The sequence below is a fragment of the Pteronotus mesoamericanus genome, unplaced genomic scaffold (assembly GCF_021234165.1).
Source record: "Pteronotus mesoamericanus isolate MK-2021 breed Mesoamerican mustached bat unplaced genomic scaffold, CSHL_Meso_final scaffold_167, whole genome shotgun sequence".
Classification (NCBI taxonomy): Eukaryota; Metazoa; Chordata; class Mammalia; order Chiroptera; family Mormoopidae; genus Pteronotus; species Pteronotus mesoamericanus.
In genome coordinates, this window is record NW_026555308.1 from 13,543,800 (window position 1) to 13,558,079 (window position 14,280).

The following is a 14,280-nucleotide window of genomic DNA, read 5'->3' on the forward strand; positions in this document are numbered from 1 at the left end:
GTTGATAGAAAGTATTCTTTGTGTCCTTCCTCCTTCCATCTTCAGACGATTTTGAGGAAGCAGAAAGACCGGAGGGAACTGCTTCAAGCAAGTGCCACATTACGTTCTAAAACCACTATGATTCATCCTTTTTCCACCCAAATAAAATCCCTGTCTTTACAGTAAATGCGATGAATGGAAACAGTATCCTCAGAGATTTATGCACATCTTGCGGGCTTTTATTCCCCCTTTCTCTTTTTTGTCCCCATCTTCTTTTCAGTTTGCAGTGCAACAAAGTTTCATGAGGAAGGGTTTTATAAAAAATCCATGTCTGGGGATTTATTCAAGCCTTTCTCATAAATTATGGCAACATAGAGCCAGTCTCTTGCTATACAATTTGAAATATTTCAACAAGGTGATTACAATGAAGTCCATAGCTCCCTTCAGCTGGAGTAGGACTTGGGAGCGGGCAGGTGCTCTCCCAGATAGGAGTGAGACGGGCACGCTACAAAAGCTGCCTTTGATGGGGAGGCAAAGGTGCCTTTTCGAAGGGAAGGCAGTCTTTTTCCCCCAAACAATACTATGTTGAACTAGAATTGTCTTTTTAAAACTCAGATCAGCATCTGTGGGGCATGGAAGTGACAGCATGTTAAGACTAAAGCATTTCCCTGCATGAAAAATGACCTCATCCCTTGATGCATCTTTGCAGTTCATATAATGACCTTTAAAATCGAGTTGTGGAGAATTGGAGAAAGTGAAAAAAAAAAAACAACAACCCCAGCATAAAGCTCTGAAAAGATGATAAGGGATTGTTTAAACGCCTGCTAATAGGGCGCTGTGCCATCTATGACCTACAGCATAAACCCGGGGAGTAGGCAAAGCCACTTTCCTCAGTATTTCTGGATAAAAATCTACTGTGAGAATTAAGAATCACTTTGATGATCAGTTTCTGTTCTGGGCCAGATCTCTCTGTGGTCCATCTGACCGTAGACTCAGTCTTCATGGAAACCTCCAGGGATGTTCAGTAGTCCAACTGCCCATTGCAGATAAGCAGGGTGGTTCCCCTCGCCCCCATCCATTAGATGACACTGTTGGTTAAATTCAGCTTCGAGTAGGAACTTGTGGGTCTTTTCAGTTCCAACAGATGAAGCTTAACCTGCAGAAGCCTAGGTCTCCTTTGTCCTTTATTTCTCAAAGCTGCTGCCATCTGCTCCAGAGGTCTACCATGACCCCTTGATTAGAGGGATCTTCCCTTGTCGCAGTCACTGGCTACACGCCCCACCCCCCAGTTTTATTTTCCTCATGAGTGTTAACATCTATTCTTTCTCATTAAATATTTATTTGTACACTGTCTCTCTCCTCCCATAGAACCTAAGTTCCAGGAATCTGTGTTTGTCTCATTCATCATAGTGTTCATAATACCCAGAATAGTGCCTGGCACTGTAACTGTGAAACCAAACTGTGGATAAAGGAATGGCTTTCCTTTCTAACAATAATTTTCACACATGTACCTTATTTTGTGTAAGCCAAATATTCTGGCATAATATTCTTAAATAATTTAGAATATTCTTCCACTTGAAATTTCACAGAAGGATCCTATAGCCAGCTCTAAGAAGCCAGAAAGGGGCCATTTCATCCTTTGCAACCGGTACAGATGGAAAGGAGTGTGGACTTTGGAAACTGCGGAGGCACCCGTGACAGGCGGAGCCTTCTGGAAGCAGATGTTGAGTTGGAGTCTGGGGTAGGAGGTGTCTGCTGGGAATCAACACAAAGGAACAGAAGGGGAAGGAAGCAGGTTGGATGTAGAGTTAGGAAGCCTTGGGCTCGCAATGCAGGCAGGGCTTAGCTCTGGAGCAAGTACTGGGTGGTGTCAGAGTGACTCACGTGGGCCCTTAGATCTACCCCTGCCTCACTGAAGCACAGGGTGTGGGTTGACCTGGGGGGCCACATCCCCGCAGCTGAAGCCGACCCTGCAAGAGCTGACTGCCAGAGGTCGTCTTCAGGCCACACTCCATGGAGCGGGAGAGTGAGTCTTCCCTGGACAGGGCACCTCCTCTGCACTTCAATGCTGCAAATTTCAAGCTAAAACTAGTGCCTTCACAAAGAAGTCTGGCTACACAGTGTTTTCAAAGATGAGCCACAAATAGTCCAATTCCTAAATTAGAAGTCACGTCCTGTAAGTGCTTGCTGACTTGGCAGCAGCAACACTGACATAATTTCACAAATAATGATGTTATCCCAGGCAAAAGTTGCATTAGATCAATTACCACTCTATTTTGGTGCCATCTGAGTAGCTCTCTATGTTTATTTCAGTTCACCTATTTTTAAACCAAAGCTCTCAAGCTTCTGAACCACACCCATGAGCTACCTTCCTTTTCCAGTCCTTGACAGCATCTGGCTCACATTTTAAACTAAAGACAATGATTTAAATACCCTCTCCCTGTCTCTCTTCTCAGTCCCTAAACTGGGGGAGGGGGAAGCGAAAGGGGAGTTGCTGTTTAGCTATAAGGAGAGTCAAAAACTTAAGACAAAATAGAAAGGAGAGAATACTATTATTTTAGGACAATGAAAGGAGATTAACGTGAACTGTGACAAGAGAAGGTTTGGGTTAGTTTGGAAAATATTTTCCACTTCTCAGTATGGGGAATTGGGGAATATTTCCCTTCTGGAGAAGGATATTGAGCACGGTTGGAGCTGGACCATCCAGAGAAGTGGTTAAACCTGAGGTGCACCCCCTGTGACTAGCGTTATGGGTTGAATTATGCTGCCCCAAAATTCTTATGTTGAAGTCCTAACCCCTGGTACCTCAGAATGTGACCTTATTTGGAAATAAAGTGGTTACAGAGTTTGAAGTGAGGTCATTGTGGTGGTTCCTAATCCAATATAACTGGTGTCTTTATGAAAGGGGGCAATTTGGACACAGACGGGCATGCATAGAGGGAAGAAGGTGTGAAGAGGCACGGAGAGGAGGCCTTTGTTACCACCTGAATGTGTCTTCCCCTATCCTCGCCCCACGTAGGGAAAAACCGAGTCTTCCTTCTATGTGACTCCCTGACTCTCACACAACTACCACACTCACAATTCTCCGATGCGGCGGGAGTTTTTCCACATGAAGGAACTCTGCAACACCAGCTGGGTGTCCGACAATTTAACTCAATTTTGACACTATCTTCCTGGAGATAACATCCGGTCCCAAAAGTTAAGGACACACATTTTAGATGCCAATTATAAGAAGTAGGTACCCACAACTACTCTCTGATTTGGCTACAAATCAGAGGTTCCCATGACTGCCTCCTCAGGTTCGAAGAATTTGTTAGAACAACTCACAGAACTCAGAGAAACATTTATGTTTCCTAGTTCATTAAAGAACATGATAAAGGGTACAGATGAACAGCCAGATGAAGAGATGCACAGGGTGAGGTTTGGGAAGGTCCCCGTGGAGTTGGGGTGGGTCCCCTTCCTTGTGTGGATGTGTTCGCCCTCCTGGGGAGCTCCCTGAGCCCCATACCGTACTATTGGGATTTTATGGAGACTTCCTCATGCAGGCCTGCTCAGTCATCAACTCCATGTCCAGCCTCTTTCTCCTCTCTGGGCAATGGGAGGTGAGGCTTAAAATTGTAAGTTTCTGATCACAACTTGGTCTTTCTGGTGACCAGCCCCCATCCCTGGAGTAGCTTCAGGGTGAAGGATTCACTGAGCCTGAGGAAACAGAGAATAGAGAGGATATAGTCTTGCTGTCATGCAGTGGACCCATGAGAAAAAGACAAAAGCATCTCTTTCTCTTTTCCCTCCTCTCCAATGTCTCCTCTCTTTTTCATTACCTGCCTTCTGGTATCTCTCTGAATTTATTAAACAGTGCATGTGCTGGCAGTAATATGGGGCTCCCTATGTTTCAGTGCCCTCATATATCAAATGGACATAATAAAATAATGGATGTGGAAGTGGTGTCGAGGGGAATGTGAAGTGCAGGTGCACAGCAAGTGCTTGCTAAAAAGATGCCAAAACCACCGTTATTGTGGTAAACAAGAACTTTATTATACTTCACCATTCACATCCATCACTATAATTTGTGATTATAAATGATAATTAATGAGTAAATCATTATTATTATTGGTGAATCAAAGCCCATTTCTGGGGCATGTCATGAGTCACACAAGCCTGGATTCAAAGCCTGGCTCTATAATAGACAAGTGATGAAACTCAGGTAAGATGTTTAAGGGGTCTGTTTACGAGATGGATGGTAAAGTGGGTCCCTGAAAACACTGAAAGATTGCCAGGAAGGCAGCAGAAGTAGGTCCGTCCTGGTGAAGGAGGAGTTGAGTGGGGAAAACACATTGGCAGACATGATTTTAGAGAGGGAAGAAGGGTGGGCAGGGAGAGAGGCAGAAACATCGATGTGAGAGAGAAATATGGATTGGTTGCCTGCTGTACGTGTCCTGACTGGGGATCCTTGATCCTCAGCTGGGGTGCATGAGGATTAAAAATAATTAATAAAAAATAAAATAAATAAAATAAAATGTCTCTCGGTAGCTCTGGGGAAGAGGTAGGAGGAGTGAATATTTTGCTTCCTCCACACCCCTCCCCGCCACAGTTGATTAGTATCAAAGATGGAGCCCTTAGTCTTTAGCACCAAACTTCTGACATCTTGATTATTTTTTTTGGTGATAAAGATAACAAATATTTTCAAGTTCACCGGGGACCAGAAAGTATTCCAACTATTGTGATAGTAATAATTTCAGCTGGTGTTTTTTGGTTTATTTTTCTTCTTGCTTTTGTTGATGTTTGGAGTTCTACTCTGTGCTAGGAACTAGGAACCACTTTGCATATATTGCTCATACTTTGAGCAGTTCCATAGGGTAGATGTTATTGTTAACCCATCCTGGAGAAATAAGTAAACCTAGGCCTCAAGAGGTAAAGTAACTTGCTCAAGATTCCACGGCTAGCAAGCACCAGAGGCAAGATTTGAACCCGGGGAACTGGAACCCAGACGGGGCCCAGTTAACCACTGTATTAGTTTGTGAAACCTGCCATAACACAGTACTACAGACTGGGTGGCTTAAACACAGAAATTTATCTTCTCACAGTTCTGGAGGCTGGAAATTCAAGGTCAGTGTGTCAGCAGGGTTTGTTTCTTCTCAGGTTTTTTTCCTTGGCTTGCAGATGGCCATCTTCTCCCTGTATCTTTCCTTGTGGTTTTTCCTCTGTGCATGCCCGTGTCCAAATCTCCTCTTCTTTTAAGGGCAGCAGTTAGATTGGATGAGAACCCACCATAATAACCTCATTTTAATTTGGTTGCCTCTGCAAAGACCCTATCTCCCGAGAGTCACATTCTGAGATACTAGGGTTTAGCATTTCCACATTTGACTTTTTGGGGAACACAATTGAGTCCATAGCAATCCCTCTATCAGTGTTCCCTCGGGTGTGAAACACATACCATTGTTGAAGCAACATGGCTTCAGGTAGTGATCTGAACACTAACAGCAGTGAATTATACCTCAAGAAAGTGATTCTCTCTTCAAATCTCTTCCAGCAACTCTGATTACACCCAAGAGAAAGTCTCAGGTAGGTGCTAATGACTTTAACTTCTCTAAAGCTTATAGGTCTCCCCTTTGAACAAAGACAGATATCTGGCTAACTAGAATGTGATAGTCTTGTTTATTTTTGTAGTATTTATATTTCCAGTGATTTTTCTAGTCGGGGTAAGGAAAACCAGCCTTTCCTTTTAGAGTAGAGATGTAAAGTTTCTTTTCTCAAATAAATATACTTTTTTAAAAAGAGCAAGTCCATTTCAAGAAACAAAAGTAATGAGTAACTCAGGATGAGAGTGGTTCAGATGGGCAACAGCCTCAATAGCAGTTCTTACAATGACTGAAGTTGGGGAGACACTTGTCTCTATTATGGCCACAGGCACTGCAGAAACACAGGAAAAGAACCCAGAAGTCAAAGGCTAAGAAGAAAAAAATCCTGAGGGGATGTTCCAGCTGGGTATTGAGGGGGCAACTCAGGAGGGCCTCCAGCTAAGACTCTGGAGTTTTAAGGGGATGCTACCAAGCTGATTGGCCATTTCGCACTCCAGGAGTGGTCCCCACCTTGGGAATCCCTTTCTTTTCAGTATTCAACCTCTAAATCTCACCCTTTCTCCTCTCTCTCCACTGCAGATGGGACTAAGAGCTGGCCAGTTTCAAAAGAGGCTTTCTTTTCCTTAAGTGGTCCCACCAACGAGCACCAGGTCCCTCCAACCAGGATATTGCCACTGGCGGTTCCCAGAAGCACTTTGGGAAAAAGTTTAGTGAGACAAGCTTGCATTCTAGTTCCGGCTTTACCACTGAGCATCTACCAGTCTTTGAAAGCGTTTCAGGACTTCCCTGGGTCTCAGTCTTCTCATCTGCAATATGGAGTTAATAAGAGGGCTATAAAAACCAAATGGGAACCCAGATGCCCCTAGGGAAGAGCTCCTGGCACATGGAAGCACTCAATAAAGGGTAGCTATTATGAGGGGTAGAAAAATGTAAATGTGCATCTGCCAGGTGTTCTGGGAGTGTAGCCAAATTCCCACCTCGGATGCGAAAATTCTTCCCAGTCTTCAGTTTGGGATTCCACTCTATAATATATCCACATTTGTCTTAATATAAAAATGATGCTTTAAATTGCCATTGAGGACAATTAGTGCTCCAGGAAATGGGCTTTATGTATCCTCTGCCATGAGCCCATCATTCCCCTAGATATATGATGGGGAACTCCCCTCCTGCCAAAATGGAATTATCTGGAGGGTGGGCCCCTTGCAGTACAGGCTTCTCCCACTAGGTAAGTGTCTTAGGAACTCATCTGTATCAGCGTACCAGCTGGCGTTGTTATGAGAGGCTGTGTTTGGCTTCAGTTAATTTTTTTTTAAGACAACACACTTGCCCATTTCATGATGTGTGATGTATGAGTGTACCTGCCCACACCACACTGACTGTTCAGCAGCTTTTGGACAAAAATGGCATGACACCCACGCCCCACCCTCCCTATTCACCCGACCTTGCCCCAAGTGACATTTTTTTTTTGTTTCCCCAGATGAAAAAGTCCTGAAAAGGAAGTGTTTTGCCAACGTGGAAGAGGTGAAACAAAAAACGACAGAAGACCTAAAAGGCATCAAAATTGATGAGCTCAAAAACTGTTTTAAGCAGTGGAAAAAAGGTCTTGATAGGTGTATTGCATCGAATGGAGAGTACTTTGAAGGTGACTGAAGTTTAAACATGTAATAATAAATACGCAATTTTTTATAAATAAGTTCTGTTTTTTCGGGCCCCTTCTCATATACAATTTGAACTTTGAGAGGTATATAGTTTTACATCCCTTTGACTTAACGGTTCTCAACAGAGAGCCATTTCGTCCATGGAGGAAATTTACCAATGTCTGGAGACATTTTTGGTTGTCACAACCAGGGATCTTCTAAACATCCTACCTGGCACTGGACAGCCCCCCACAACAAAAAAGGAATCAGTCCTAAATGACAATAGTGTTACCATCAAGAAACTGTGCCCTGGAGATATCTAGAAGGCTTTTTTATTGTTGTTGAAGCAAGACTGGCTTATTTATTCTCATTCTTTTCTTCACAACCCCATCAATCTCTCCTTCACTGTCTCTCCATCTTTGAGTATCGTGGCCCTAAGTGTAGAATAATGGAATCTTGCAATTACAAGCAAACTATAAAATGAGGTGAGGGGAGATAATGGTGACTCCCTATGCTGATCTATCATTCACACCCATTTAGACCAAACCAGTGAGTGAGTGCCAACCAGACACCAAATGCTATTCTGGACCTGCATTGCCCAAGAGTTCTCTGGCATGACTGCTCCATTGAGAGGTGGCCATAGTGACCCAAGCCAGACCTTAGCAAAGCCACCTTTCTGTCTGCATTCATCTCCCTGTTCTAGACATTTCTAACTATTTTGCCCCTTTCAAGCAAGTTCATATTTTCAACCATCTAGCTAAGATCTTGCCTGCTATATTAGTCAGTGTTTTCCAAAGAAACAGAAGCAATAGGATGTGTATATAGCTGGAAGAAAATTATAAAGAATTGGCTCACATGATTATGGAGGCTGGTGAGTCCAAAGCTACAGTGTGGGCCTGCTGTTTAGACACCCAGGAGAGTTGATGGTACAATCCCAGTCTGAAGGCAGTCTACTGCAGAATTCCCTTTTGCTCAGGAGGCATACATCTTTTCCTTCTATTCAGCCCTTCAACTGATTAGACTGGGCCCACCAATATTGTAGAGGTGTATGTGCCATGCATTTGCAATATATACTGGATTATTTCTGTTAGTTTAATGATGGCCACTTAAAACTTGACATATCCTCTATATCCTACAGATTGAAAGAACCAAATTTCTGTCTAAGTTCACATTGCTGAAGAAGTATTAACAGAACAGAAAAGAGTGTGAGTGTGTCTTACATGGAGTCAACATGCCTGGGTCAGGGCTTGGGACTGGCCTTGGGGAGACAAGAGAGAATGTCTGCCTCTCTCATGCCTGGGGCCCAGCACAGCTCCCTTGCAGCTACTAGGGTAAGTGTTTCATTCACCTGCTGCTCCTCTTTATTGGATCCCAGGATCCATGTGCAGGGGCAGATAGCAGGGACCCACACAGTGATCATAGGTCTAGGCCATACCTCCTAGACAAACATTACCAGCAGTAAAGCTGATATTCTTGCTGGTGATTTGTTCCTGTGCCTATTTCTCAGTTGGTTCATAACGCAAAGAAAAACAGATGCTTGTAAGGAACACACAAGAATCTCAAAATGGACGACAGCCAAACACCTACTCTGTGGGTTGGTCCAGAATCAAGCAGGAACAGCTAAGATAAAATGACCTTCAACCACAAGATTAGAGACAGCTTTGTGTGAGATGATGTTGAACACATCCCCCGTCCTAACACATTTGTGTGTATCAGTGGCTGTTCACAGACAGTTATGGGTCAATTATGCTCTTTTGGATGGGGAACCAGAACAAGTTTACCCAGCAGACACAGGGGATGTCAGGAGGTTTCAGGTCCTGGGGTGGCAGTTCTGCAGAATGCAAACTGTGGTTGACCAGTTGGCTGGTTGTTCTGCTCTTCTTGCTCTGCATCAACAAAGATTTTATTTTATTAATCTCTACAAAGACATGGGAGAGACTATGAAGGAATTGTCAGGCCAGATATGAAACCAAGATGTTTCTATACATCAGTCACTCCAAGTACTTAACTTCTTTAACTCCCAAGACCATCAGAAATATTTCAATTTCTTTAACGACTCAGGGGGATCCGAGTCAGTCCCGTTTATACTGGGATTAATTGGTTAGTGGGCTTCAAGGCCTCTTAACCAATAGCTTTCTGCCTGCCTGTCCATTGTGTTGAAAAAATGTCTTTAAAATACACTGACTGAAAAGCTCTTATGGAGCAAATAATCCTGGGACAAATGGAACTCTGGGTCAAGCTTGGGGGTGGGAGTCTCTTAATTGCCAACTGTAATGCAGCCGTTGGTTGCTTCATCTAGAATGTCCCCACTTCCTAAACTGAAAAGTTACTTGCTGAGCACTTGCCCATCTTTATTTTACTTCCTTTCTGCCACCTGAGCCCTATGGAGAGGGACTTTCTCTTCTATACAGAAAACCAAATATTGCATGGTTTGATTTATATAAAATGTCCAGAAAAGGAAAATCCATAGAGACAGAAAGTAGATTAGTGGTTGCCAGGGGCTGGCAGTGGGAATGGGGATTAACTGTAAATAGGAATGTGGAATCTTATTGGGGTGATGGAAATCTTCTAAAAATACAGGGTGCGACAAAAGTAGGTTTACAGTCGTGAGTATGAAAACACAGTTTATTCTTGTCTTATTATTTATTAATTATTGCATTATTTTCCAAATGAACAACTGTAAACCTGCTTTTGCCTGTGTATTATGGTGATGGTCACAAAACTCAGTAAATTTTCTGAAAATTGTACAATTAAAATAGGAAAATATTATGGTCTATAACTGATACTTCCATAAAGTTGCTTATTATAAAAAAGAGAAAGAAAATAAAGTAGATACTGTGGCCATTGTCATTGTCCTGCCCACATCCTCTAGGCTTTTATGTTTCTGTACAGGCTCACTGGCTTCCACATCTGTCCTAGAGCTTTGCTTACGGGCTTTTTTCTGGTCACTAGAGCCCACTGGGCCCGCATGTGTGGCTCACTGTGATGCAGGCATTCTGAGGGTCTGTGAGCTGAAGGTCCATAACCCACTGTGGTTTGGCTTCTTGCAGAAAAGTATTTAAATGTGAACTAGCATAGAGCTTAAAGTGAAAGAAAGTTTATTAGTGAAGTATGAGGTAGAGAACAAACTACTCCACAGACAGAGTCCCTAGTGGGATTTACTTTTGTGTTTGAGGCTCCTTTAATCAAGGGGTAGGGCATTCAACAAGAAGGAGGAATATTCAGGGTTTTTCCAGGAAAGAGGTGGAGACTTCTCAGAATAGAACCAAAGCACCGTGAGCCATTTTGTGTCCTCATATGGGCTTTCTGTTTCTGATCGTGGTGGTTCGGGTGTGTCATATAGTTAGTTAATGTATTACAATGAGCCTATAATAAGGTTAAGGGTTACTGAAAAATGAAATTAGTCACCATGTTGGATAGACCTGGTTTTCTGCTGGTTTGAAGCCATAAATCCATTGAGGATTGGTCTTACTATGTCTTTGTAGTTCTTACCGGTTCCAGCTGTTTTGACGCATACCCTATTTCAACTGGAAGTAACGGGGAATTCATGTCCCTTGGGAGAAGCCCTTGACCACTAACGGCTAGGAAATGGTGTATAAATACCCCAGACCCCTTGCCCTGTGGACATATTTTATATGGTATTTCCTGGAGTTCTTCAAGCAGGATTGAACTCCTGTTTCCCATGGTGGTAACTTGTTGATGAAATTCATTATATAGACTTCCTTCCCTTCCCTGCCTCAATTTCCAGTTCTTCTATTGGCATTTCCTGGGATCCTCATCCAAATATATTACTTACACCCAAACCTTTGTCTCAAGAATCTACTTTTGAGGTGACCCACTCAGGAAGGAAAGACCTGCTAGAAATTAGTAAGAACTAAACTGTTGATTTAACAGTTTAAATTGAACTTAAGGCAGAAACTTGGAGGTCTGATTGTCTAGGTTGGAGTATCGGCTCTATCTTACTTGTTGTGTGACTTCGAGTAAGTTACTTGATTTGAAAGTCTCCTATCTCTCATCTTTATAATTGGGATAACTCTAGTGTCTATGTTATAGGGACAGAGTGAGGATTCAATGGAATAGTGCAGCTGGAGCTATTAGCAGAGGAATCGGCACATTGTAAATGTTTGATAAGATGCAATTATATGTGATTTTATGGGGTGACGACTGGTCTACCAAATAGTCATGGACATTTGAACCAGGCTAAAAAAGAGGTCTGGTTGGATTTTGGGGGCTTCATCCATACAGTGTGCATTTGGAGCCAAGATCATAAAGCTCCGGAGACGCTGCTTGGGTGGCATGAGTACCATACTCATGGAATGAAACCAGTCACTCTGGAGGTGGGCAGAAAGGGGAACAGATTGTGCCTTACTTTTCAAGACGAACAAACTAGATGGAATACTTCTCGAAAGAGAGCTGTTTATGTAATGATCAAAAATTAGTAGAACTAGTTTTATGCCTTTCTGAAAAGGAGGAAATATTATCATATTTTATTTGGTTCCGCATTAAGCCTGAGTTGCTCATTAGATGGGAGAATAAGTCTGCTGTGACTGAGCATGGGACATTGAAAAGTTATTTCCTTTCTCTTAGCCTATGTCTTCATGTGCAAAATGGAGACAGCAGGGCTTACAGCAAAGGGATATATGAAGATTTTATCACTCTTTAAATGTAAAGAGAATTATGCAAGGTCCAGCATGTAGAAGACAGTCAACATTCACTCTTTTTTCCCTTTTCTCTTTATATTTCTCCAATAGTATTAATTTGGATAAAAATTTCTTTTTTACCTGTAGGAAATAGAGCATGTGCCAAGCCTTAAGTGACCATCATTAAATTGGCAGAAATAATCCAACAGGCATGGCAAATGCATGGCTCACACACCTTCATTCCCACTTTCACAATAGTAGCAGACATTACCAATCGATCATTATTCTTTTCATTTGAGTTTGGATACAGTCCCAGAATTTTTTCCATCAGAGCACTCTAAGCCACCACTACTGACTGATCGAATCTGGCATGCAAGATGAAAGTTATTTGCCAACTCCTAGTGTAAGCTTAAAAATAATGGAGTTTAGCACAAGGTCTAGTATTCAATAAATACTTAATAAATGGATGACTAAAAGATAAATGCACTGAGGTTATTTAAAACTGCCATCACCTATGTCTTCACTAGCACACTTGCTCAAAGATTGAGCCCAAATTCCTTCAAGTATTGTACCTCCTACTGTAATGTGGATCATTCCTTTGTGGTTGAAGGTTTTGGAGGATACCTGGAACGCTCATAAGTAACGGAACAAAGGAGCTTCCTCTAAGAATATGTATATTGGTATAACCTCATCTTGGGATATTGTCTCCTTTAGTTACATCATTTTTATCTAGCACTGGCTGCACAGAAAATTCCCAGAAGTATAAGTTATCTGAAGAGGTCATTCTGGCAATGAAAGAGAAATCCTTAATTGGTAGAACAGAGCAAACTATTTTATGACCAGGAGGCACATCTCAAAACTGTGTGCGAGGAGGTTGGAACCGAGCTGTAACACCAAGGCTGATGGTACGCTCCTTAGGAAATTGGTTTTAGCTGTAGGAATGACGGACCTTTTAAAGTCGAGAGATGAATGTCTGACTTTGTCTGCAATTCCAAACATTTCACACTATTAGTCACTGAAAGATTGATTCCTGTTCCAATCTTTGCTTTTTTCTATTATAAATTTAAAAGCATTAATTGTATTTATACAATTATGATAATGAAACACATTTATTTATTTAAAATTTTTATTTATTTATTTTTAGAGAGGTGGAAGAGAGTGAGAAAGAGAGGAAGAAAAACGTCTCTATGTGAGAGAGATATCGATCAGTTACCTCATGTTTTGCCCCAACCAGGGACCAAACCTGCAACCTAGTCATGTGCCCTAACTGGGAATCCGGAATCAAACTCACACCTTTTACTTCATGGCATGATGCCCAACCACACCAGTCAGGGCAAAAATTAAACACATTTACTATAAATGCAGAAAATTTGAAAGAAGGAAACAAAATCATCCATAGATCCATCACTCAACAGTAGTATTAAAGTCTAGGGTATTTTCCTCTTGTCATTATCTTGTACATATTTTAGTATAATTATGTTTGTATATTACACGTAAAGATTTTATGTCCTGATTTTTAAAAATTTAACTTTATAACATAGTCTAGCTCCATGTTTTTTGCAAACTCTCCACACACATTTTAATTGTCACATAAATATAAATATTCCAATAAGTGAATCTCTTATAATTTACTTTACCATAAGGCAATATTGTTCAAAGTTGGGTTGTTCCTGATATTTTGCTACTGTAAAGATGTTATGATTACTATTTTACAAATAAGGTTTTTTTTTTCCCTATATAGAAGTGTTTCCTTGGAACATTTGGTTAGATTCCACATCTCTCTCTCTCTCTCAGAGATATAAAATACATAAAATGGGTAAAGTATACACATCTTAAGTGTAGAACTCAACTAATTTTTACATATGCGTTTTCAGTGTACACTACCCAGATCAAGTTACAGAACACTTCTAGGACCCCAAAAGGCACCCTTATGTTTCTTCTATGCATAATTTTTAAACAATAAATTGCACTTTGCACCTTATAAAGAAATACATCTCCTTTTTACCCCTCAAAGTTATCAGTGCCTTTTCTAACCCAGAATGCTATCAGTGCGGTGATTATAGCAGCAATTTCCCTCTTTCTTCCTCCCTCCCTTCCTCCCTCCCTTCCTTCATTCCTTTCTTCCTTTCCTTCCTTCCTTCCTTCCTTCCTTCCTTCCTTCCTTCCTTCCTTCCTTCCTTCTTTCTTTTTTATTTTTATTTTTTATTTTTAGAGAGAAAAGAGCGGAGAGAGAAAGGGACAAAGAAAACAGCGATTTGTTGTTCCACTTATTTATGCATTCATTGTTTGATTCTTGTATGTGCCCTGACCGGGGATCAAACCTTCAAGCTTGGTGTATCAAGATGATCTGTAACCAACTGACCCATCCTGATAGGGAAGATTATAGCAGGGATTTTCAACCTTTTTCATCTCAGGGCACACATAAACTAATTACTAAAATTCTGT